The following is a 27,135-nucleotide window of genomic DNA, read 5'->3' as shown; positions in this document are numbered from 1 at the left end:
TATATGATCAAAACGACTTGTCCTAGTTCAAACCAAGCATAAGAATAGAGAAGAAAGGGGACTTAAGTGACGTTGAATGCGGAATGGTTGTTGGTGGCAGACATGCTGGTCTGAGAATTTCAGATTGCTGATCTGCTGGGATTTTCATGCACAATTATCTGTAGGGTTTACAGAGAATAGTCTAAAAAGAGGAAATATCCAGTGAGCAGCAGTTGTCTGGACAGAAATGTCTTGTTAATGTGAGAGGAAGAGAATAGGCAGACTGGTTGAAGAAAAGCAACAATCAAATAGCCATTGCTTACAACCAAGGTATGCAGAATACCATCTCTGCATGCGCAACATATCAAAATCCCATGCAAATGTGATACAACAGCAGAAGATCACACTAGGTGCCACTTCCATCAGCTATGAAGAAGAAACTAGGGCTACAATTCGAAATTGGACAACAGAAGACTGGATAAATGTTGCTTGGTCTGATGAGTCTCGATATAACATTTAGATGGGTGGGCCAGAATTTGGCATTACCAGCTTGAAAGTGTTCATATCCTACCTTGCAGGTCAAAGATGCAGGCTGGTGATGGTGAAATAGTGGGAGAGGATATTTTCTTGGCACACTCTGTGCCCCTTAATATGAGCTGAACATCGTTAAAATGCTACACTTTACCCTAGTGTTGTTGCTGATTATGTCCATACCGTTAAACCACATTGTACCCATCTTCTCATGGTTACTTCCAGCAGAATAATGCACTATGTCACAAAGCTCAAGTAAGTTCTAACTGTGTTTTTTTTAACATGATAGTGAGTTCCCTGAATTATAATAGCCTTTACAGTAACCAAATCTTCAGAATGCCGGTGCACAATTATGGAGGACTGAAACTGTCAAAATAAAAAAAATAAATATAAAAATGTAAACATAAATAAATAAATTACAGAAGAAATATTGAGAAATTGTTTTTCTACTGGAAAACATATGAAATATGAGAAAAATGTACATTTCTACTGTCATTTTTAACTGTTTTAATTTAACTTGCTAAAGAAAATAACCATGTAATCAGTTTGTTCTGATATAAGCTAATAAACTAAGTCTGTAACAAACTCAGCCATGGCATCGATGCCATCTCCATGTGGTTCACAGAGGACATTCCAGTTTGTGGCCTCAAAGCACCCTCTCAGAGCATCTTCAGCTTCGTTAGACCAGGTTTTATTAGTCTGTATGATGACTCGTTGCTGAATGATGGGTTTGTAGGTGGAGGCGGAAACAATCAGATAATGGTCTAATTGTCCTAAACGAAGCAGGGCAGAGGAGCTGTATGTATTTTTAACATTTGCAAAAAAAAAGTCAGACGTCTTATTTTCTTTGGTGGAGCCTCTGACAAATTGTTGGAATGTTGGTAATGTTGCAAAGAGGAAGACAATGTTGACATCTCCAGAGAACACAGTGAATGTGTTAAGATGCTGTGTTTGCAGCCAATGAAGGAGTCAATGATGTCACAGGTTGTGTTTGCAGTGGTACCAGGTATGATATAGAACGATACCTGAATAACATATGTAAACTCTCCTAATGTGTAAATGATATAGACAAAAACTCACAGCTAACAGTTTGATGACCCTTGTACAAAGCTTTTCCTGTACAGTGACATGTCCAGAATGGCACCAACACTGGTTAAAAGCACTGCAATTCCACCTCCCTTTAGCTTTCAGCTGACTTTCTTGTTGCGCTGTACTTGCACACTCGTAAAGCAATGCACAGACAGTACATTCAGTAAACATAAGACTTATAAATCAGGAACGTGATTAAAAGAAAGCTAGTCATGCTCATCCACTGCATGTGGGTTATATTAGATCATGAAATGGTAAAAGTTACAAAAAAAAAAAAGGCTAATGGGAATTATGCAAGTTCAACAGTGTTACCCAGCTCCATGGCTTCACTTGCTAAGATATAATAGATCTTAACCAGGTCGTACAATATCTCCTTTAGCTAAAAAAAAAAAAAAAAAAAAAATCAGGATAATGTTGAATCTAATATAATTCTCTTGGACTCGAACAGTTTAATGCACATCACCAGACACGCAAGCAGTGACTGCTGTCACCTTCAGAGTGCTCACCTCTTACAGACCTACCGCTGCCACAATTTTCATCCCTCCCAGTGAACAGGCTAATCCACTGTTGGAGGATTTGTGAGCTGTAGTACTGAGTAATTGTGCAGCAGCAAAATGAGTGTGGCTTAATTGGAGCAAAGACTTAATGAGGGCCCCTTGAGGATTATCATCTGTGGCTTAGAAATGGCCCAGGTAGCGGAAGACACGGTCAAAAGGATCAGCTCACAGTTTGCCAAATCAGAGTGACAGTACTGAGCTGCAACTGCACCAGTAGAAACTTAGAATGCGTTTTATAAATTTCTGCCTTAATTCATTTTCAAGAGGTCCTTTGGAGGGAAATGAACTAATATGAAAATCTCTGTGGAAAATATGGTTGCTGAATCAACAGTATTCTGTCGCAGCCAAAGGCAAGTTAAGCCGCCTTTACTTGTTTATTTTATACCTTGTAATCTTAATAGAAAATATTTTTCTACGTAAAAAGTTTGCAACTACAGATTTTTAAGAGTAGTGTCTGTTATTTGTAACATTTCTATAAGTGCAAATTAAAAAGAAAAAAAAAGGTGAAATTAAATGAAAATATTAGTTATTATTTTCAGTGATGAAAACTAAAATAAGAAATTGGACAAATTAGTAAGAACATGTGATTACATTTTTATATTTACAGTTAAACTGTAAATGATTGATTCATTTTTATATTTTGATTCATTTACCACTTTTTTTTATTAATGAATTGAACATCATTAACAACAAAGGGATACATTAAATCATTCGGTACTAAGTAAATGGAACAAGAGAAAGTGCATTAGTATCGCTCTCTTACAAAATGTGACAAAAATTAACTAAATCACAAGTTACTCAATTAATGAAGTACATTTCAGCTGTTATCATTTCAATATTCAAAAATTCAGTTCCACATGGAAAAACATAGAGAAAAAGGCCAGCCTACCCGGTCTGAGAGGTGAAGTGGGCGTTCATTGGCCCTCCGAGCAGTTTATTTCTCCAAAGAGCCTGTCTGCACTTGACAGCCACAGATCAGATATGACTGACCAAGATAAATGGTTAGGCTCTGAAGTCAGATCAATTCAATCTCGTGACTGTCCTCGCCAGAAACAAAAGGCCATGCTGTCAACAAGACTCAACTCATTTCAGTGCTTATTCAATGTCATTTTGTCCTTTTTTTTTTTTTCAAAAATACCAGAAACTGTAAATATCCTGCTTTTCATGATGTCTGTTGTTGGCAGTCCTTGGGGTAGCTCTTTGAATTTTGTTTGCTTTTGTTGTTTCCATATCTTTCCTCTTTCTGTCTCCCTCTTTAGGAGAAGCCCAGCAGCTCATATGTTCCTCATTTGTAATAAAACCCTTTCAATCGCATGTTTGTTTTCTTAAGCCAATGCACTGCATCATTGTTTTCCTGTAGGATTTATCACCCGACCACATCCTCTAACGTGAGTTATTTTATAATTCTATTTTGCAGGTTTCAAGGTCTGGACACAGCCAGACTTAAGACAACACTCCCACTATCAACTGCAAAAGCATTACTCAGCCTAAGGCAGAAGTTTTATGATGTGGGAAGACATTTTCGGGCATGTCTGTGCATTAAATTTAACTAATGGCTGAAATGTGACAACTGAAGCTTTTAGGTCTTGTGACATTGATCCAAAGTTCAATTAAAATGCAGTCACCCTAAGAAACCCTAATGATGATACGTTCTAGTGTATCACTTATACCTAAAAGTCTTCTGCCACAAAATGGATTGACCACAATTTCCTCGTCAAACCTAACCATTAGAACTAAATAAATTTGTGGATGCATGTTCAGTGGAACAATAGAAGTAAGCCTTGTTTTGAAATATTACCACATTTGAAGGCTAATTTCACATTAGAGGTATATTTCAGAATATTTTAATAACACAACGCTAACTTCTCGTGCCATGTTTTACTTCCTAAATAGAGTTTATGCAGAGTTTAAAATTTTGAAGACAAATTTGAGCCTAACAATAATACTCAGTATGCTGAAAAAAATATATATATATACTTCTCAAAGCTACATTTTTGCTTCCCTTTCCTATCGAAGCAAACTGTTGCATGTGTTAAATTTGAGATCACAACTCCGGGTGTAACAAGTGCTTTGGTGTCGTTTCGGTCACGCATCTTCAGATCTTTGTGACCTGAAGCCACTCATCCAGCTTGAAAAACAAGAAGTGCTGCTTGTAAAAATGAGCAAACAGTTTGTGTCTACAGGCAGTCTTGTTAAAAGTTTCATAAAAAAAAATATAAAATATCACTTAAAGGAAGGCAGATGAGCTTAAACTCTGTAGTTACTATTGTGAATTCATGCTGCACTTCCTTAGCAACATCTAGTGATTTCCTGCAGTGTAGTGATGACATATACAAGTGACACTTTAGAATGAACACTGCAGCAAATTCAGCATGCCTCAAGCACTGGTACAATAGTTTCCCTTTGGGATTAATAAAGTATTCTTCATTTAATTTAATTTAATTTTTATCACAGCTCGGGCTTCCAATGACCAATGAGTCGAGCATGATCTTGGAGTAATGGTTCTTGTTAAAGGAAATCTGATCTATAGGGAAAATAAGTGAATATACAGTACTGACTACTATTCCTAAAAAACAAGTGTGGCCCTTCAGGACACGGGCACAAGCATCAAACAGATGCTTGATAACAAATTTAAGATAATCAGATGCTTTTCTGATAGAAAAAAATGACCCAAAATGACAACACAATACTCTATATTTTGCTTTTTGTTTTTTTTTTGTTTGTTTTTTTCTTTGTTTGCTTTATGCTACATCATAATAGAATATATCACAAAGTAGATAAAAGTTGCTATTTTTATGTCACTGACACAGCAGTTGACATAAATAGCAACATTCTTCCAGGTGGTGTAAATCAGCTTCAAGTCTGTGTCAAGATGCTGCCAGCCTCCACCGCATTTTGCCTAGAGTAGATTTATGAAAAGCTTGAACAACCTCCCAATTCTGCTTTTTTTCTGTCTTCTATTTTTTTTATATATATATATAGAGGAATGACAATATACAAAAAAAAAAAAAAAAAAAAAACAACTCAACCATCTTACTTGTTTTCCGCCCCGCAAAGAAAACTAAATGAAAACTAGTCTGAGAAAGTATAAATTATTAGTCCAAAAGTTTACAAAAATACCAGAAAGATCTGAAACTTGAAGGTCTGATATGCCTCTTTGAAGGCAATTTAGTGCACAGAACAGACTGCATGAAAAAGTAAACCAAGTGATCAGTCCTTTAAACAGATTGATAAATAAAAGCACTTTGCATAATACACTAACGATAAAATAAAAACAAAAAAATGCAGGAATTTGCATTTAGATGTCAAAGATGCTAGAGATTTGTTTCAAAGACTGCAATGGATACTATAAACACATGAAAGCACACCTTTTGGAAAGAAAAAAAAAAAAAAGAAAAAAAAGAAAAAGAGACTGGAACAGGAAAATACTTATGTGTTTGCCCTCATGCTGAGAGCACAGTGGCCAGCACAGCATAATGCTGCATGAGTACTTTCTGAAACAAAGGTTTATTGCTTCATTGCTTGTAGCCCACAGTGCCTGAGTCAGACGTCGACTGTGTCTCAACCTTCGGACCTTGTTTTATAAGGTCAATTTTGGACAATTTTGCAGAGATAAAATTAAAGCAGGGTCATCTTGCACCCCCCCCCCCCCCCCCCCCCCCCCCACCCCCCCCATTCTAACAAGAAACCATTACGCTCTCATGCCCACACCATAATAAAAACATAAATAAAAATCAACAGAGCTTTAGGTCTGAGACTCAAGGCACAATTTTAGAAAGGATACAGCAGTATTTCAAATGTAAGACATCAATTTCCATGAAAATGTATTTATTTAGGGAATTGGTGAAACAGTTCTGTGGTTCTATATCATTTGTGGAGCATAAGCTCAAACTTTGTGGTTTGTAAATATGAAAGTGACAGGATTCATGTATCAGGGCTTCTATAAGTGAACACTGAGTAAACCTGACATGGCTATGGCAACTCTATACATGAGCCACTACTTTGTAGAATTGTCTCATAAAACCAGTGTGACTAAGCCTGGCTGGAATGAAGACTGACAGGTAGATAATATTACTTTCTGTTTGCTTGTTTCTGTGAAAAACTCTGCAGCAATGTTAGTGAGTGTCTTGGATTGACAGCCATACCACTACAATGTAATGAAGGAAAAGCTTGCACGACTTTTATAAACAACGTGCCATTTTAAATAATGGGTTGCAAGTCTAGATTGAAATTTACATGGTGCCTATGGATGGATACAGGTGATTGAAAACACAGCTGCATATTGTTTAACACTGAGCTGTTGTCAGTCGTGCCGTCATTGTAATTTATTACTAACTTAATTAATAACACATTTGGAGTGAACAATCAACAAGAGGCAAGGCTTAGTGCTTGTGTTACATGACATTCAGTCACATAATTAAATGTATGGAATTAAACTATCACATGCATCATGGTTTATTGTGTCTTGTCATTAACTTTGTAACACAGCTTCTGTACAGTCAATCTGAAAACTTTCCTTTTTTCACATATATCTTTTATGCAGCACATTTAGCCATGAGAAATGATTCAAAACCCTAACGCCCCAACACACAGGCACATGGATGGCAGGAGACTTGAGGAGCCCTGATGTGATAAGACATGCCATCAAATCCACTGTTAATTGGACACTTCCTTCACAAGAGGTCTGTGGTAAAGAACAAGCAAAATAACAAGCTTAAGACAGGGTTCCAGGAAACAGCTCAGATAACAGGACCAAGAGCAGATGCACTGTTCTCTGTGTTATGTTTGGAACAAGAACTCTTCTTTGACGGCATAATCCTCTGCATTCTGTTCAACTGATTACCCTTCCCGTGCTAAACAGCTGGTATCTTACACCATTTTCTCCTGGTTTGGAAATGTTAAGCAGAATAATGGCTGCTGCGTTCTTCATGCCAAATGGATGATCGTGTGCAAAAAAAAAAAGTTAGTAGCCAGTTACTGCACATGATCAGAAAGGATTTGGGGTTTAGATAGAGAGAAAAAGACTTATGGAAATGTAGCGCTGCATTGTTCTGGATGCTTCAGTTGTCACGAGCCTGTCCACATGAGGTTGGATTTAGAAAGATGCGGTACAGCTCACAGAAAGAGCTAATTCCTTCTGAAGTAAACATGGCTACAAGACAAGGCAACCGTTTACTGCGCAGTCAGTTCCACTGGAGGTCCATTTGAAGATTATTGATGTTTATATTGTTTTTTTTTTTCCTCGCATTTGTCTGCATTTTCTTTAAAACCTTTAATGAATAGAACTATTGATAGAAATTAGAGATATTTGCTTCATAAATGTTTCTTTATTTCTTTATTTATTTTTCATTGAACAAAGCAATGATACCTGTGATTTATTCCCCATCTGCCACGCAGTTCTAGTGGTTCAAACACACATCTGCAATTTATTTATGCAGGATTAAGATTAATTAATAAAATAAATTCCAGTGAGAGCACAAATGCATCAGTTCATGAAACAAGAGGTTCAGGACTATTTGTATAAAGCAACAGGTACATTTTCCTTTAGAGATAGCACCAGAAACATATTGACTCATACAGTACAGTCTTCGGTTGTGTCTGAGTCTATCAACAAGTAAACACATATACAACTTATTTGTTAGAAGATAACTAATATTAAAATGGCTTGTGCATTATTAGTTTGTCAAATAAAAATCAGCATTTATTTCACAGCACAGTGTGAAGCTCTATCCATCATATTTATGTGGCTATGCATGTTGCATGATGAGCTTGATAGTTCTGAACCTTGTCTTGGTAAAGGTTAAATCACTCAGTGACTTCAGCGCTGATAAACTGTAAATGTCACAGCCCTAGGTCGAAGCACCCTCCCTGTCTTGGTGTGACTAACTCATTCTGATTCTGTATGCAAACTGGCGCCTTCATTTATTTACTTGTGGACACAATTCTTATAAACTTAATAGTCTTATAACCATTCAAATGTGGTCTTGGGAGCTATTTGGATTGTTAGATGACCGCTACTCCCTGATCCCAGAAGAATATACATACCTTATCCACAAAAATAAAAGAAATATAGGGTTATACCTTTCTCTTCAAACATTTACTAAGTCATCGTAAAGCATGGATTTAAATTAATTTCAACCAAAATGTACAATTTAATGCAGGAAAATTGTATAGCAAGTTAGCAGGTTACCAACTCAGTATTCTTAGAATTTTGCTGTTCTTTTTATTTATGATATACCAGGACACTTGCTTTACTCTTGAAGCAATTTGTTTTGGATACCTTATGTATACCATGTGCTTTCCTTGGAGGCTCCTGTGGATCACAGTCCTGGTTTACCAAGTGCTTTACCACTTCCAAACCAGCCAGTTTGTGTTTTCATTATACTTCATGGTATACAGAGGAGTTATATTCCCCAGCCAACAGAATTTCTACATTTAAAATGTGTAGGCACAACAACAGACAGGTTACAGGTTACTAATGCAAAGTAATCAGCACAGAGCTTCTGCTGGAAATGAGAGGAAGAAAAATGTTTAGTCTGCACATAGAGGCTTCACTTCTTGTTACCTCTTTCATGGAACATTACCCTTGATTGTATGAAATAAACATATTATGGCCTTAAAATGATTGAAATAATGTGTTTTTTAAACCGTCTGCTTCCAGGGCTAAATATGTGTTATCTCTGAATTTGTATAGGAAGACACATTAGGCACATTAGCTTTATTCAGCACATCATCACTCCTATCTTTGCATTAAGAGTAAAGTTATTAGTGACAACATGATGAATGCTCACAAACACCACAACATTTATTCAATGGATGGTCTGTCGCTGTCCCACAAAACCTGTAACTGATCACTGCAAAAATAAATCAAGCATCTGTACTTTTTTTTCTTCTTTTTTTCCCCCTTTTGTCTTTGAGCATGCAGCATTCATCTCATTTTTGACCTTCTTTGAAAATGTCATGGTTGAGGACTAAGGAGATGAACTAATGGCGCCTGAATTATTATTTAATAAATCTCAAATATGTCTTTTTCCTAGAGACATCCAAATCTTTTTGATACCATTGCATAAAGAAGAAGAAAAAAAATAAGACACTGCAGTCATGTAGGATGACATTTGCATGCGTGACTTTGCCACCACAGTCACACAAACAGCTCAGTGCTACAGTGACATTCTCTTAACCCAACTTCCCTTATAAATGTGTTTCATCCCGTCCCATCTGTGCAACTCCTGAGTGATTATACATGTGTATTATTATCATCTGTTTTTTACCAAACCCTACTGTTTTTGAAGCATTGTGCCCTCAGGAAACCAACATTTATTATTTTAATCTGTTTGCTGAATGTTGCTTTCATTTCATGCAGAGACAAAATGAGTCAGGCCCATGAATTAATTATTTTACTTTTGCCTCAACAAAAGTTGAGAGAAGCCATTTGAATGATGTGATGAAATAAAGGTGCAATATGGAAAACTTTAACCCATGTTTGAAGAATTAATTCCCCTTTATTTCATAATTTATAAATTTACTGTTAATAAAAAATGCATTATGTCTCCAGTTAAAGATTTAAAAATTGTATGTCATCAAAAGGTTTTACATGACTCTGTAACAGGGCTATACAACCTCCCCTTTCTTCAGCCTCTGTTATCTAAAAGGACAGCCCAATCAAATCATCCCACCTCAAACATTCATCTCATAGATAAAGATCTCCTTAGTGTTAGCAGAAATGTCAGACGTTATCTGCATCCTTTTTAATTGATTTTTTTTTCTGTCTTTTATCTAGACAGGTATGTCTTAAGCTCCACTTGTGACAGTGTGCTTTTTGTCATCAATGACAGCTGCTGGTATAACTCAAAGTTGTGCATTGGGAGGTCAACATGATACAAAATGAATCCATATCTGTTAAATACATTAAAGTCAATCTTTCTCTTAACTTACCTCAACCTACGTGGAATTATATCACCTTATCACCACAGGCACTGTTGGCTGGTTCCTGGGTCACTGATTTTGTCACTTCGTTAATATCCAACCACCCTCTTATACTGTTAGTTCAACATGTTCTAAAGTTTTAAAGTTAAATATTACCAGTTATGCTGCATTTACAGACTTCCCATCATTTTTAAAGCAGAATGGAAGGCGTAGCCTGTTGTCCCCATGATCCTCTGCTAGAAGCATGGAACCGCAGTGGCAAACATTTCTTTATTTTTACAGATTAAATTTAAAATGCACCTTTGTGATGAAGCTAACATCATTGGTTAATATATAGCTGGTGCTTTGTCTAGTGATGTGACCCATCTGTAAGTTATATTGATGTTAAGACCAAGATGCTAGTTGACCTTCCATGATGTAAAGAGCGCCTTTCATCTATTTTTACTCTGCATTTTTACTATGCCATAATTGCATCTCATTAATTGTTTCTTTTCACTTGTGGTTTGTCCTTTTTTCTGTTCGTTTCCATTCTCCATGTGGTCATGGCAGATGGCAGCCTCCCTGAGTCTGGTCCTGTTGTAGGTTTTTTCCAATTAGAGTTAGTAAAAGTAAATAGTCTCTCCCCACTGTAACCACTTGCTTAGAGGGAAATTTGGAATTGTTTTGCATAGAACTATATAGCACAAAATGAACTGAATCAAACTTGGAAACTCGATTAATTTTTATAAAAATGTTTAAAATATCAAAATTTGTTTTTAAATTAAAAAAACACGACAATAATTTAGAGCAATGAGAGTCTGCATAACAGTTTATTTACAAAGTATAATGTTCTGTTCTGTGCCCACATTAAAATATCTTCTAATGAATGAAAATACTGTACATAATATATAAAATGTTCTGTAATCTGGAATTATGACACATTATGTTTGCATCACCACAATATTGTGCTTTCTACTGATCATTCATCACTATCTCATTTTGTTCTCCCTTTGTCAGTTTTGACAGAATAACAGTAAATATTTTGTAAATTGTTTTATTTTTTTTCTTTTTCTCTTAATATATATATTTTTTAGAAATTACCTGGCATACTCTTTTTTTCCAGAAGAGTGAAATAGCTAAAATAAATGTGTCTTGTCCCTGTTACTGAAGACAGAGCAGTCATGTAGTATGCAAAAGTCAGTGACACTAGATGAAAGCCCTTTCATATATGCACTTCTTTTATTAATCTGACTGTGACTGAATGTGATGGTGTCATGTGTGAATTACCCCCATTGCGCTTTTCACTAACACTTTGTGACAGAATTTTAACTGCAGCTGGCGCTTTTTGCTTGCTGGTTTGTACAAGCTTGAGTACTGCTCCATGTAGAAGTCCACAGACGAAGGATGACATTAAAGTGCAACTACACCCCCTCTGCCATATTTTGGAAAATGCCAGAAACTGCAAGGGTTGGGGTGGGAGGTGTGGGGGGATCAGGGAGCAGATAGTTGGCGGGTTGGGACATACAGGCAGAAATGATTGACAGACAGCAGCTCATTAGCCACTAGCAAGATGCAAAGCGAGATTTACAAAGCACCTACGCCACAGAGCGGTATTTGAGGTGGAAGACTTTTCCTTCTTGAATCTCCACAGCTACACATGAACAAGGTGGTCCTGAATCATATCAGTCTGAGCCGTTAGCGCTGTTGCGCTGGCCAGTCAGCAGCTCCACGCAGCAGACTCTGGAAAGCTGTGGAGACTCGGGGCAGGTTATGGCAGCTGCAGGGAGTGCTGCTGTAAGTTGCCGCTGCTACGATTTGAGTTGCTGTCTGGCTCTAGATGAAGATCGGCAGGTAAAGAATAAAGTCCGGTGTTACTTTTATACCCCTGAAAAGCACAAATCTGTCCCATTGCAGGAATATTTCATCTGAAACTGAAAGAAAAGAAGTCTGAAACTATCAAATTTACACCATATAAGTTCACATCCCTTCATATGCATTGATGGGCATGGTTTTTTATGCCTGCTAGGCGAAGACCCAACAGTTTGCATCTGAACGGAGGGGCTGTGAGGTTTTTAAAATTGTGTTGTGATATAGAGAAGCACCAAGTACGGGTCTACATCACAAAAAACAAAACCCCTACGATCTATAATTTATATGTATAATGTATGATGCATAATGCTCTGTAGGGGCATTATGAGCCATTTCTTACCCACAAAATTCAATTTTCTAAAGAAATTTAAAACAATTATAAATTTTATCAACAGTATAGGTGGTTTTATTAAAATTGTTTACAGCTCAAAAAACACATTTCAGTGTGCACTACCTCTTTAAGGTTGGTTATTTTCCGCCATCAAGCCATTTTACATCTGAGGCATGTTCTTCGTCAAAGACACCATGTTTTATATTTTGTGGAAGCGATGCTGAGAAGATTATTCTGATTGGATAGGATTTGGGGAACTATTGCGGCATGCTTATAAATGTGATTGACAATGCACATTGTCAGGAAAATAAATAATCTGTGCGGGACTCTTTTCATCATACCCGATGAAAACACCCTTCTCACTCCTTGGGTCCAGTTTTCTTTTGTTTTGTTTATACGCAAAACAGTCCATACCAAAACCCTGAATCCTGGACAAATTAGGTTGTCTACCTGTTAATGTCTGGACTGGTGTCTGCTCTGTGCGTTTATTAAAGCATCTGTTCCTTACTACAGTGGCAGTTTGGACTGCATAAGTCCACAGTTGTTTTGACAGACCACTTTCTATTAGCATGCATCTAGCCATATCAAAAAGCTCAAAAGTGCCATTCTAATATGGAGAGTAAGGTGTAGATGTTTCATGTCTAATACCATGTTCCTGGTAAGCTTTTCCAATAAACTCAGTACCATTGTCTAATCTTAAACATTTTACTTTTCCATATGGAGCTGTGTCAGCTAGAAACATCTCTGTAACTAGTATGGTGTCATTCTTGTTCTTGAGGAAATACACAAAAATTGCACTAGAAAAGTCCTCAGTAAATGAAAGTACAGATCTATGACCATCTCTGGACTCTGGGTGGATTGGTCTTGCTAAATCTGTATGTACAAGCTCTAGGGGCATTTTAGCTCTAACGTCAGGATTCCTGTTTCTATTTTGATTAAACTTCCCTTGGACACACACTCCACAATGTGGAAGCTTGCTTATTGACCCCTTAATTTTAATGCCATCAACAACTCAATAATTTCTGAATATCATCATTGCAGTGTCCCAGAATTCCATGCCATGTCTTCATATCAAAACACCCTTTACATTTGTCATCACATCTGTAATTGTTTCCTGGGTGCAAATAATACAGTCTGCTATGTACATAAATGTGGAATTTCGTACCATCTTTGTGGATCAAAACATACTACCCCTTCTTGAAGATCACAGTGGTTCCACTGGTTGTTGCTGCTTTCACCGCGAAGATGTCTTGTGGGTAGGATGGGACGTACAAGGCCTGTTTCAAAACGACCTTCACATGTTTGCCTCCGCTGTCAGTCAGACAAACCTCTGCGTCACCACGGCGCTCTGCCTCTACTTTGCACTTTGTGCCATCAGCCAGCTCCACGCAGCTCCACGCAGCTCCACACTGTGTGATCCAGCTTGGAAGTTCTCGTCAAAGTGTTTAAATTTCCCGAGATCTGTGACGATATGCAACGTTGCCCTGCAGTCAACCATCAGGCCCTTCAAGTCGACACCTGCCCTCTCGCTCACTCGGAAGGTGTACTCCTCAACCTGGGTATCTTTCTCGGCACAGGCTTTTCGTGCATCATCCTGTTCTCTGTGCTGTTTCCGTCTGCAGGTGGTGTCTTGGTGTGAGGGGCTTTTGCAGTAACTGCACCAAGACTTTCATGGGCAGGTCCTGACCAGATGTCCCTTCAGGCCGCATTTGAAGCACACCAGGCCCGCTGTTACCTTCTCTGCTCCTCGGTCACTCAGGTTAGCAGTTTTCCCTCACTGGCGCAAACGCGCCTTCATCACATTGTTATCCACTGCGGCAGCACACATCTTTTCAGTGTCCTCATAGCTCCGTAACTTTGTTTTAAACTCCGCAAATGACATGGTCTCATCAAGTTGTGTGACATGGATGGCAAATGGTTGGAAGGATTCAGGCAGCCCTTTCAGAACCATAGCTACCAGCAGGCCATCACTTAAGGTTTTACCGGCATTTCTCAATGCTGTGATGGCAGTCTCAGCTCGAATAACGTATTCGGTCACACTTTCATTGCCTGACTTTTTAAGTGAAGTCAGTTCATTATCAAGGCTGATGAGACGAGGCTTTTCTTTACCTTGATAATAGTCTCTTGAAATTTGCAATGCTTTCCGTCCATCATCAGCTGCATCGCACATAACCAGTGAAAGGCTTTTGTCATCCAAAAACTGGATAAGTTCTGCATATGCCTCTGCATTCTTTGCTGTATCCTTGTCATTGGCGGTGGCTGGTGGGTTTAGAATAGTGTCCTTCAACTCTTGCAATCGAAGGTGGCCCAAGAATTTAGTCTCCCAAAGTTCATAATTATTTTCATCTCCATCAAACAAAAGTTGGGACCAACGGCTTGTATCAGCGACATGTCTACTCATTGTGCTTCGAAGTTCATCACCGCAGTGGAAAACACATTACAATCTTTGACATCTCCTGGGCCCACAACCTGTTGGCAGATCCGAACTGCACAACGGTTACGCGTTGAGTCAAAAAAAAACAAACAAAAAAACTTAGTAGCACAGTAACTACCTTTCACAACAAATCTTATACGAAAAAACACTCACGGGAGACAAAAAACTGCTTCTTAGTCACTCAGCTCACAAATCCAAACAGCTGTGAGTGAACGGCTGTTTATTGAACACACCCACATCAAATCAGTCACACCTGGGCCAGTAACTCTGCAAATTAGGAAGTGAAAATACAAATTCACAAATCAATAAAAACAACAACATAAAACATGAATGATCGCAAGTTTAAAAAACACAAATATTTGGGTGCATCTGTCAACACAAAACAGTAATTGAGAGCATCTGTCAACACACGTATGCGGTTAGGTTTAGATGGATTTTATTTATTGTTTTATTTCATTTTTTTAATGAGGTGGTGTGGACTCAAGTCTTTTTCTAGACGGAGGGGAAATATTTTCAACGTCTCTCTATGCTCCATTTTTTGTTGAACATGAATTTTTATTATTTAAAACCATCATTATTAAAAAGCTAACTATGAATACTTTGTAATGTGGGTAACAGCTGCCATCTTCTTGTGGTACAATAAAACTATATTTTTGTTACATTTAGGCATATAAACACATTTCCTTGGTTTTCTGGGTTTGCTTCTTCTTTATCTGTACACATATTTGTCAGATAGTCATTTACCAACAAATTCCTATTTAAAGGCTTTTGGATTTAAATGGAAATGGAAAAAAGGGCATTTTAGTTAAAAACACTAAAATGCTAAATATTAATACAGGCAGCAAAACACAAGATGAAATCTCTATTAGTAAAAACTACAAAAAAAAAAAAAAAAACAAACAAAAACAAACAAAACTAAATCTAAATCTTAATGAAATTGTAAAACACTCGTGTAAAAGACAAACTTTTGTCAGAGATGTGCTGTTCCAAATTGGTGCATGTGTTTAGGGCTTAAACTTTACATAAATCTCAAACAGTGCAGGTCTTTTAAGGTTAAATAAAACCTTGACAGAACATTAGCCTTCCCAGTAAGTTTTAAAATTAAACCAGTTTCAGCCCCTCAGTTTGGGGGAAATGCTGCTATCCTATTAACACTGATGGTGTCCTCTAGCAGCTGTGAGTGTGATGATAATGTTTCCATTCAACACAGAACTATAGATATCAGTGTAGCTAGTGCCCTTAATTATTTGAAACTGAACGACCATAAGTCTTCTACACATACAATAAATCCCTTTCTTTTTCCTTTGCATTATTTCACACAGACTGAATTTAAATGCAGGAAGGTTCTTCATGCACTGCCTTTCTCATCATTAATATTTAAAGACATTACAAATTCCTTGACTCACTCATCACATAGTCCTCCACTTTTTATCAATGTTCCTACTGGTGTTGATGACAAATTGCTCATTTTTTACTTGTTTAGTTCTCACATTGAAACTATCTTAGTGTCATTTAGAGAATATCAACAAGTGCAGCATATGCTACTTGCTGTTACCACTTATAGGTTGACATAAACAGATATTAATGTTGACAGTTTATATTCACAGAGCATCAGATTATAAAGCATCAACAGACTTTTTGCCAATAACATATGCCTGTGTACAGACAGGCAATAGATAAATGAACATTAGATCTAGGCAGTTATCAATGTGTAAATCTTGTTTAATTACTTGTTTGAGAGATTTAATTTTGGTCTCAGTTTGACTTGAAATGATTGCTTAAGTGTGAAGCGATGAGAGCAGAGTGAAAAACGGCAACTGCCATCATTCAGCTAATCAAATGTCTTACATGAAGCTCCCAAGGAACTAAAGGGAGGCAGAAAAAAACGCTGAAGAACCTTCACTGTGTTCAAAAACTTGGGGTGTATTTGTGACCAAACAGTTATATTTAAATTAATTATAATTCCATTTAAAAAATGGAAAATATTCAGCAACAAGATTAATCCAGTGTGTGCTTTTGCCTTTTCAGACCTTCAATAATGTTTACTATCAAAAAGAGACTAGTTCTGAAAACAGCATCTTTAAAAGTTTCAAATGAAACACAAATAAACATCTTTTTATCTGCCAGGATGATGCTAATACAGCTAATTCTGTATATTTGGTTAGGAATGAAGGAAGGATAACCCAAAGCAGCAACATAAAAATATCTGTGGGATTTTTCTAAAGCCATAAATGAACTTTTTTCTAGCAAATAATCAGGTTGCTATTGCCAAACCCCCAGCACTGGTAGAAATGATAGTTGTCGCAAGCTTTGTTAAAATAACACACTTGTGTAACATAAAATTTTATAATAAATTTTATAATTCATAGTAACACTTGAGAAAGTTATACTGGGCCACTGGGAACCACCAGAGCAAGGATCTTTACCAAAAAGGCAAGCTTCAATGTCTGCATGAATCAAAGTGAGTATTTGCATCAGAAGATGTTTGCATAAAGTTAAACTACAATCAACTTTCCAATTCGGTGCCACTGAGTTTCTTAAATCTCTTCTGCTTAGCAGGCAACACTGGCTAATGCCAGCTCTATTCATTACAATAACAGCAGGCTATCAATGTCCCAGCTTTCGGGCTCATTTGTACAATACGATTGCCAACGTGATGCTACTCACACAAACAAAATCAATCCCACAGCTTTGCTTGTTATATTAGTTATAATACTTTACTATTGCATTACCTCTTTCATACATAATATGCATGCAGTGATCTCAGTGTCCCCTTCTTAAGTCTCTTTCCTGTTTCTGATTTGTTGTCTTGCTGAACACATCTTTTGCCCAGCCAAGGTATTGCATCAGGAAGGGGTGCAAGCCCCTTTGACAAGAACTTGTCACAGAAAAGATCAATGGTGGATTGAATCTTCACTGCACCAAAAGTGAAGCTACCTCTTAAATCAATGACTGGCAACGGCTAACAGGAAATAGACCCCGTTATACAGGTCCAGCATACGATTACTGGATGTTAATTTTTTAAACAAAAAAACTTTTTAATATAAAATTAATTTTCACTGACAAACTAAAAGCCCTTAACCTGTGAAGTTAAGAGCATCTTTATTTTTTGTCTATTGGGTATTTGTGATTCATATTCATTAAGTGAGCTTAATGTGCATTGTGTAAACCTTTCATATAATAATGCCCCAAATAGCAAAATATATTTGTTTTCATTTATCCATTCATCCTTTTATCCATTCATTCATTCATTCATCCTTTTATCTATCCATTCATTCATTCATTCATTCCCTTTAACCCCCACAACTGCTCCCTGGTGCCCACTGCTCCCTATTACATCTATAGATGGGTCAAATGCCGAACCAACTTTCCTGATCGGGATTAATAAAGTAAAAGTTATCGTTATCCTAATAAATTAATTTATATTGTCAAGATTTTGCTTTCATTTAGTTTTAAAACATGTAATCTTTCAACTTGACCTTTTGTACTACTTCTTTTCAGACCACTCTGTGTGTTATCTCTCAGCCTCCATGTATCATTCAGCGAAGTCCAACTGGATGACAGCATTAATGTATTGCACTGCCAGTCGCCATTTTGGCCCCCATTCCTTACAGACGAGAATATATTGATTGAAAGCACAGGCAGGAAATCATTTAAAAGAAATAGGTGCAGGTGTGTAATTATGTAAAAAGAAATACTTATGTATGTATTGTTTTCTCCAGTATTTAAAATGGTAATAGCACATGCATTAACATCAAAGCATCCACCAGGAATGTCCCTTCATTTTTAACAGCACTTTCCCACTATGCAGTGTCTTTATTCAGGGGATCCTGATGTGTTTCAGGTGAGTAAACATGTCTTGTATTACTTCAATGTGGTTGTTTTTGTAAATAAACTCAGCTTCAGGCCTCATTGAACAGTATGGCTGTCTGCTTTGTAATGAATGTCAAGGGTGGACATGCAACACAATTGAACAACTGACACTTGTTGTAGTGTTCTAAATGGTGGCTTTGTGGCACTCCAGGTCTGTGTGGACTTTTGCCATGCTTGCCATTAGACCTTCACTCAAATCACTGACCACAGTGATGTGAAGAGCAATGATGGAATCTACAATCTCTGTCCCTTTATCTGGCTGCTCAGTTTAATGATTGGGCAGGTGTTAATGATGATGGAGACTATGCCTGGCTAGGACCAAAGAGCCATGAGCAAAGTGTAATGGGGTGAAAAGCTTGCTTTGGGACAAAAGTAAATTATGGCCCTCACAATCAATAGTAATAAGTAAGCCAATGGGGCTTTGCTCCAGTTCTCATAATAATAGGTAGAAAAGGCATTGATTTTTCTTTTTTTTTATAAAAAAGTTTGATTTTAGCTATTGATGTTATTGATCCTTTGGCATTTAAGGATTCTGTAGTGGCAGTGAAAAACAGCAGAACAAAACATAAGGTACAAAGTAGAAGTGAGGTAAAACAATATTTCTAGGAACTGAAAGATGTTTACATGTCTGAGGAGACAAAATAACATGCAGATTACAGAATTACCAAAAACTGTTTGCCTTGTTAGTCAAGATGACCCACAGCAACAACCCATCCAACAGAACTGTCATATCTTTTTATTAGAAATTAGAGAATGGTTAAAGTTTGAGATAAAATACCTACATTTACAACATGATGATCACAATCATGGATGCTCTTTTACCAGATGCCATGGCTACATGTAAACAAAGTATAAAAAATGCTTTTGCTATATCCTAGTTCTCTGTAACATATTTTGGTTAGGACTAGAAATCACACCTATTTGGTCAGGTTTACACCAAATAGACTATTATAATGGCTAATGATAAATACTTTCTTTTTATAACTGTAGTCCCTGTTAAAGATGCCATTATCACCCTTGACATGCAGTTGTTCTCACAACCAATAGAGGTTGCATTTTTATTTATTTATTTTTAGTTCAACATATATATCATAGTATTTTTTTTTTTATTTATTTATTTTTTAATCTTGCTAGGTGCTGTGACATTACCCTACATTGTTATTTGAAACGGTTGGATAGCTTCTAGTGGGGTATGCATCAGCCTCTTCAACATGACAATAAGTTTATGGGGGGGGGGGGGGGGGGTATTATGTAATTCTCAAGATATAAACACTTTAATAACCTTGTATAAAATATAACCTGATGGAAAAGGGAAACTGAATTTCTATTTCTACTTTTTTACAGTCAGTAAAACCACATGGGATCCTTAGAATAAGAAAGAATCCCATGTGGTATGCCACTAAATGAACAACAAAATTGTACAACAATGGCATAATCATTCAGTCTTCTAACACAGGAGCTGGATCTTATGAATCTCAGGTTAGCTCCCACAGCAGTCAATACTGTTAAGGTCTTTAATATCTTACCTCCAAACATGCAACTGTTAATCTGTGGAATGAAGTAAAAGAAAACAAACTAAAACTCTTTCAGGTTACATTATTGAACAGATACATTTACTTTCAAACAAAAACTTTGCGACAGACCACTATGATAATTTGGACTAACATGGGCATTAGGATGGCCAGGAGGCTGCTACTGCTGCTGACTCCATCTCCAAATTAGGTCCCAAATGCATAATTGTCATTAGCTGCTGTATCCGTGACATGCTCATCAATGCGCATACACTATTACACCCCATTCTAGTGTCTTTTTCAATTCTGAGGAGGTAAACATCAGCTAATTTACAAGGTGTCCAGGGGTTAGCTCATTAGCTAAACTAAAATGACAGCAAACAAAAATGTTGAGATCAGAGAGCCCATTTTTAGACCTTCACTAAGGTTAGAATATGTGGTAAAAATCTCTACATATTGTTGCACTATGCAAACATATATTCGGGAAAAGATTCATATGCAGCTTCATGGAAATGTTAACATGTTACATACATACATATATGTACATGTATGTAAGAGTGGAGAACAACAACGATGACACATTGTAAATGTTATCTATGAACTCTTAAAATGTCCAAAAGCTGAGGCTTTAATATAGCTCACAGGCAATTTATTTTTCTTCCAAAGAAAAAAGAGGGCTGGAAATTCTGCAGGTAATTGCTGATGTTAATCAAAGTCATATTTGGGAGAGGAGAGAACCTCTGCCAGTCTTATAGGCAAGCAGGGCCAGTGGTCAGCTGCCCTTAACCACAAAGAGCTTCACTGACTAATTACTGCAGTCCAGCTGCCTACACTTCTGAAGCACTCATGCAGCCTCTCTGTCCAAGCACTTCTCTTATAGTCTTTTCTGTAATCACTGTCAGTCCTTATCCAGTTGGGTAAGACCATTATGGTGTCTTGCGATCGTGTTTTTGCCAGTCCAGTGTCTTTCCTGTAATCTCTGCCTATCCTTTAGCTTACATCTATGCTCCTCTTGAATTTATGATTCAAAGTATTGAAAAAAAATTAAGGCGAAATAGATCTTTTGTCTGTGGGGAATGAAGAGAAATGCTTCCATGTACTAAATAGGCCACTGGAGGTGACTGCAGTCAAAATATGACTTAGACAATTATGCTATAAGGCTAACGATATGCCATACCTAATAATGGCTATAAATAAGCACAAAGTTGATGTGATTTTGTCTTGATGTCACGCTTAAATTTGATTAATTTCAACATACAGTATACACATCAGCCGTGGACAGTCACAGACAAGAAAACACATTTCTTGTCTGTGACTGTCTCAGGAGGAAGAAACAGGTAAAAATCAACTCCAGCTTTTAAAAAGTGCCCTACTTCACAGAGTTTGTTACTTGTTCCACTGAGTCTTTACAGCAATCCATCCAGCCCTCTATCCAATTCATTACCCTGCACAGCCATGTTGCAGAGCAACAGTATTGATTTTTCTTCTGTTTCCATTCCTTTTATTTTATTTTTTTACTTTTTTATATAGTGACCCATCCCTACTTTTTTGTTTCTTTCCTGTTTCCTTTTTCTTTTCAAACTTGTACTTTTATTTGTATGGGCAAAACCAATATTTTTATCCAAACATATTCTATTATGTTACCATGTATGATTACTAGACACCCCCACTCCTTACAGGGAAAAATTTATATTGTTATGAGTATTTTTTTTTTCTTACTTTCTTTTTCAGTTAGAAGTTCCAATGGAATATTGTTGTATTATCATTACTCTGTTCACCCCAAAACCTTTTAGCCCAACAGTCTGTGAAAGAATAGCCATGGGCCTACTGTTAAGCTACGCCAGTCAGCAATGCCCTGCCTTCCTGAAAGCAATCCATACAGCATCCACTCCCTCCAGACACTTTGAGAAGCTCACTTAAAGACATCAATACTGCAGGAAATGAGACACAGAGTGATGGCTTCAAAGACTTAGAAGTTAGACGGCTGGCTGAGATGCCCTTACATCTTATTTAAGGTGCTGGTGCTCAATGCAGCAGAGTTCTTTGAACAAATTGCTTTATTCCTAGTTAAAATGTCTAACTGGTCAAGATGTCCACTCCGAAGGCAATGACAGGGAATTAGACCTCATGCAGAGAAACATGCAGTTATCCCAGTAAAAAGTGATAGTTTCTAATAAAATAACAAGAAATCTGTCTATTTGAGCTCTCTTACCAAGCTGATAGTATAATCATTTCAATTACGAACCAGTACAAATACTTCATTTTATCATTAAAAAATAAGGTATTAATAAAACCCAATAATAAGACGATGAGAACTTGCAGGGAAAACATACACATAAAGGCTAACTGATGAGAAGTTAGGTAGCAAAATCATTGAAAGCTCAGTCATCACTCATCAACTGACAAAAGTCAGAGGGGCAGATCACTGGAACAAGGGTCTAGTAGTTCTCTGACACAGCAGACACCATGGAGGAATTTCAGTGTAAGTAAGAAAATGTTGTAAGAGATAGAAGGTGCTTCTAACAGCAGCTTCATCATCCACATGTAATAGGATACTGCCCAGATTCTAAAACAGTTAAGGTTCCTCTAGGCTAGATTAGATAATACACTGAATATCAAAGCATGGCGGGAGGACAATGGGAATTTAACCATCACTGGAGAGGAATGAGTAACATTATATTACAATAGGAATCAATATGTTCAACTGTGTTGCAAGGATATAACTGGGAAAACCTTATCAGATATTTCATAACCCCTCTCCGAAAGCAGTACCAAAGGACTACATTCAGCTGCTGAAGATAATGTTATGTAAAAGAGGCCCATCATTTTCACATACTTTGGGACTGTCCAAGACCACAGTTCTAGTAGTTGGCAAGATATTCAAACATATTTAGAAGCCAAAAGTAGGGTCTCTATACTTCTTAAATTTGACTCCATATTTAAGTCATTTTTCTTTCAAACAGTGGGGAAAATATTACAGGAAATCATTGCTAATTCATTTGGTTGCAAGATCAAAAGTTGTGAAATGAATAGCCAAAGCCAGAACCTGCTACACTTAATGATTGGGTAGATATGATCCATGAAACATTTATAATTGAAAAGCCAACTTACACACTTGGAGGAAATTAAACCTTTTCCCTCACAAATGGTTAAAAATGTTAAACATGTACTTCTACTTTCGTTTTACAGGTTTAACACACATAGCAAAGTTGTTTTAAAGAGCATCAATGATGATGTGAGAATACAGACTTCAGCAATTGTGGAGGGTTTATTTATTTTTTTTTATTTATTTTGTGTATTCAACTCAATGAGTTATGTACTCTGTGAGGAGTACAAGTGTATGCTCTCCTACCCATGTTTTGCATAAACATGTATGCAAGTGCTTGTCTACAGTATATGTATGTGTATGTAACATATTTAAAAAAAAAACAAAAAAAAGTTTTAAAAGAATGTCTCAAGCAATTCAGAATTTACCTAAAGGTCACTATAGAGTAAGAATAGATGTATTTTGGGACTGTTGGAAGGACCTATTGTATTCAGTTGCAGACATGCCACGAGGTCTGAACAACACAAGAAAAAGAGGTTCAGTTGTCTGAGTCTTGCAATATTTCTTACCACATTTACCATCCAACTGATCAAGAATATTTCCAAAATCATAAGAGGTGGTTTTGATGCTACTAGGAATAGGGAAAAACAAGAGGCCTTACCACTACAAAACAATGTGCTTATTGATTTCTGCTTTTGTCAAGTTTGTGGCAGGACCTATTTAATGTCTTCAATATTTATATTAAATGGAGTTTGCTCTCAACACTCCGTCAGCATTGTTCTCACCAATGTGCTTCAATTAACACAAATTTTTGTTATATTGTTTCCATACCTTTTCCTTCCATTACCCACAGCTGAAGACAAGACTGAAGACTTCTCTGCCTCTTAGTGGAAAATTACCCTGTCAGTCAAATGCCACTCGTTTGGTTGTAGCTGTCAAAACCGCCTCAATGCCTTAGCAACTCAAAAACGACAAACGTATTGGGAATACAAATAAGCTGACATTAGAATGACAGAAGAGGGATTTGACAATGGAGAAATGAGTCAATGATAAAAAGTATCTCCCATTACTGATGACATATTGTCTACAATCTATCAATTTCCAATTCTGACTAAAACAGATGCAATATGAAACCAGTAGGAAGCAAAGGTTGTGCTACTATTCCTCAGTGTGATAAATACATGGTCTATTTTTTCAGATGCTTGATGGAGCAATAACTGAAAAATCTCTGTGAGTAATTTCAGACTTTCCAAATAAAACAAAAGCCCCATCTTTACATCTGCTGCGTCTAACGAAAATGATTGATTATGTAGCCACTAATCCCCCCCTCCCAGTATCATCACAATTCTGTGGCTCCACTCTCTTATCGTTTGAGCTACAATTTATGCATTACTTGTCATGTGTACATTTGTCTGTCCCAACACACAGCACAGTTCTGCTCCACTCTGTAAAAGGCAGAGACACTGCAGCACCAGCAGGAATACCCAGCTCTAACATCTGAGATAAAACAAAAGCAAGCATGAGCCGTAAATTTTGCTGTGTCAGGTCGATAAGATCGATAATCACTTCTCTCGCACATTCACTCCTGAGTTACTGCTGAGAGCAGTTGTCAATGGATTCAACTTGTTCTCAACAAACACCACTCTCGTGTGTTAAATTTGTTTTGGCAGACACTGTTATCAGGTGACTGAGGATGCATAAAACAACTGATGAAAAGATAAAAACAAAAGTGAAAAAAGATACAGGTAAATATTCAACACTAAAAGACAAGCTTTTTTACAGGGATATTTCTTAGCATACCTCCTTTAAACATCTGTATTTGCTGACCTCTAGCTTTTCTTCCTCTTCCTATCTCTCATACAATCCCTGTCACGATGTTTCCATCTCTTATGCCACCTGGGCCTTTATCTGCTACTTAGAGCTAGGTGGCAATGTAAAGTCTAACCCTATTCTGGTTTTTCTGTTGATCTGCATAACGCCTGATGGATCCTTTCATGCTCTGCCACCTCCTCACCTCTTAGCATGATGCTGCTGACTGTGAGCTCTCTGGAGGAGCCTCTGATGTGGCAGCCTTTGCTCTGCAGCTACTGCTGGGCCCCTGGTGGGAATGAGGCTGGAAAGTGATGATGATGTGTTGAGAGAGAAAAAGAGGTTCTATTGCACACCACAGCTTTGCATAAGCAGGTATGCGACAGGTGGCATTAAACACATTTAATGTCATAGCATTGCTCTATGGTTAGCTTTAGGTTTTAAAGCTATTGAAACATCATAGAGGTAGCTTTTTATTTATTTATTTTTTTCCTTCATTTTATTTCTGTGTGCTTGTGTGAATTCTACAGATCATAGCAACACATAATGCTGACTTTGATCTTTTGATAAAACTTTGACAATTCCCGTGAAGTAATGTTTTCAGTGCAGTGCAGTCAACATAAATCCACCTCAGGAATGTGTGTTGCTTGACAGGATTATGTTACCAAGCACGCATGTTGGTGTCTCGCTGCTGCCTTTTTGCCTGTGCCAAAAGCTTCATTAAACCTACCTCAAAGGAAAATTTTAGACCTTAGTCCTCAGAGAGAACACAGTGACATCCACGCTAATGCAGACAGAAAAAGAATATCAGGACTCATACTGTGAATGTAATGCTAAAAGAAATGTAAATCACATGCTTGTGACACAAATCCAAACTAAATGAAAAATGGCTGCTTTGGTGTACTTTTGAACACACACTTCAGAAAACTTGTTATCTGAAGGATTATCCAACTTAACCAAATGCTTGACCAAACACTGGACGAAAGGCTTGAAAATCCGGGAAGATATGAGATCGCATTTTTCCGCATTTGTCACAAATACGAAGTATATCCGGAGATATACAAGACGTATTTCTGGAGTATGCAAATCGCGGATATTCCCGTATCCGGACCACTTTTGTATACGTCAATATCCTGATTCCGGATATTTATCCTTGTAGTATACGGAAATATCCGAACTACGGATTCTTTGGAGATCCCATTCATTATCTCCTTGGATATTATAAGGATCTTCTAAAGATCGCCGTATACTTATTTCTTTAGTATACGGAAATATCCGAACCACGGATTCTTTAGAGATCCCATTTATTATCTCCTTGGATATTATAAGGATCTTCTAAAGATCGCCGTATACTTATCTCTTTAGTATACGGAAATATCCGAACCACGGATTCTTTAGAGATCCCATTCATTATCTCCTTGGATATTAGAGATGGATCTCACATTCATCTCTATGGTATACAAATATATCCCAATCCCAAATTCTTTACAGATCTCATTATCCCCTTGCATATTATACTGACCTCTTTAGTGTACTGTAAGCATACACACCCGAAATTTTAAAAAGATCGCATTTATCTTCTGTGTACTTTATTGATCTTCTGAAGATGTATGGATATATTCCTATAGTAGCTTATATGAAACTATCCCTAACTCAAATGCTTAAAAGATCCTTTTTGGAATCTCTTTATATAGAAGATTAACATTTATTTGTATTATTAGCATGTAGAATATTTCTTATAAGAAGAATTTTGACATTTAACACAAAAATATTTAATAGCATCTTTATTTAATGCTAAATTCACAATTGACTAAAACTCAGTGAACTGTTGGGGGTGATAAAATAAATCAAAAACAATAAACATTTATTCACCCTCAAAACTTAACTGCATCCATATGTCACAAGGTGAAATGAGCAGGTACTGCCAGGACTGTTTCCCACTAGCTTGGTTTTAGTGTGTTTTTTTTATTGGTTTTTGTATGTTTTTAATTAGTGGGAGTTTTCATAAACTGATTGGCAGCACCTGCGGAAGGACTCCTCCCCTTCTGATGAGGAACAGCTTGCATTTAAGCCAGTGTGCGGGCAGCAGGAAGGAAAGAACTGAGACAGATGACAGCCGAAGAAGGAGCAGCACTGCGGAAGGGGTGCCGACCTCCTGCATGGACTCTCGGCTGGCCACCCGCTGATGATGATGATGACGA

General features: G+C 37.2%; 1 protein-coding gene across 2 annotated transcripts in view; it reads right to left on the bottom strand.

Moving 5' to 3' along the window:
* lingo2 (leucine rich repeat and Ig domain containing 2) overlaps positions 1 to 27,135 on the bottom strand; it is a 245,248-nt gene that overhangs the window by 154,935 nt on the left and 63,178 nt on the right. The gene's annotated exons all lie outside the window — the stretch shown is intronic.

This window comes from Melanotaenia boesemani, chromosome 7 (assembly GCF_017639745.1).
Source record: "Melanotaenia boesemani isolate fMelBoe1 chromosome 7, fMelBoe1.pri, whole genome shotgun sequence".
Classification (NCBI taxonomy): domain Eukaryota; kingdom Metazoa; phylum Chordata; class Actinopteri; order Atheriniformes; family Melanotaeniidae; genus Melanotaenia; species Melanotaenia boesemani.
Note: the sequence above shows the minus strand (reverse complement) of the source record. Positions and strands in the feature narration are given on the sequence as shown.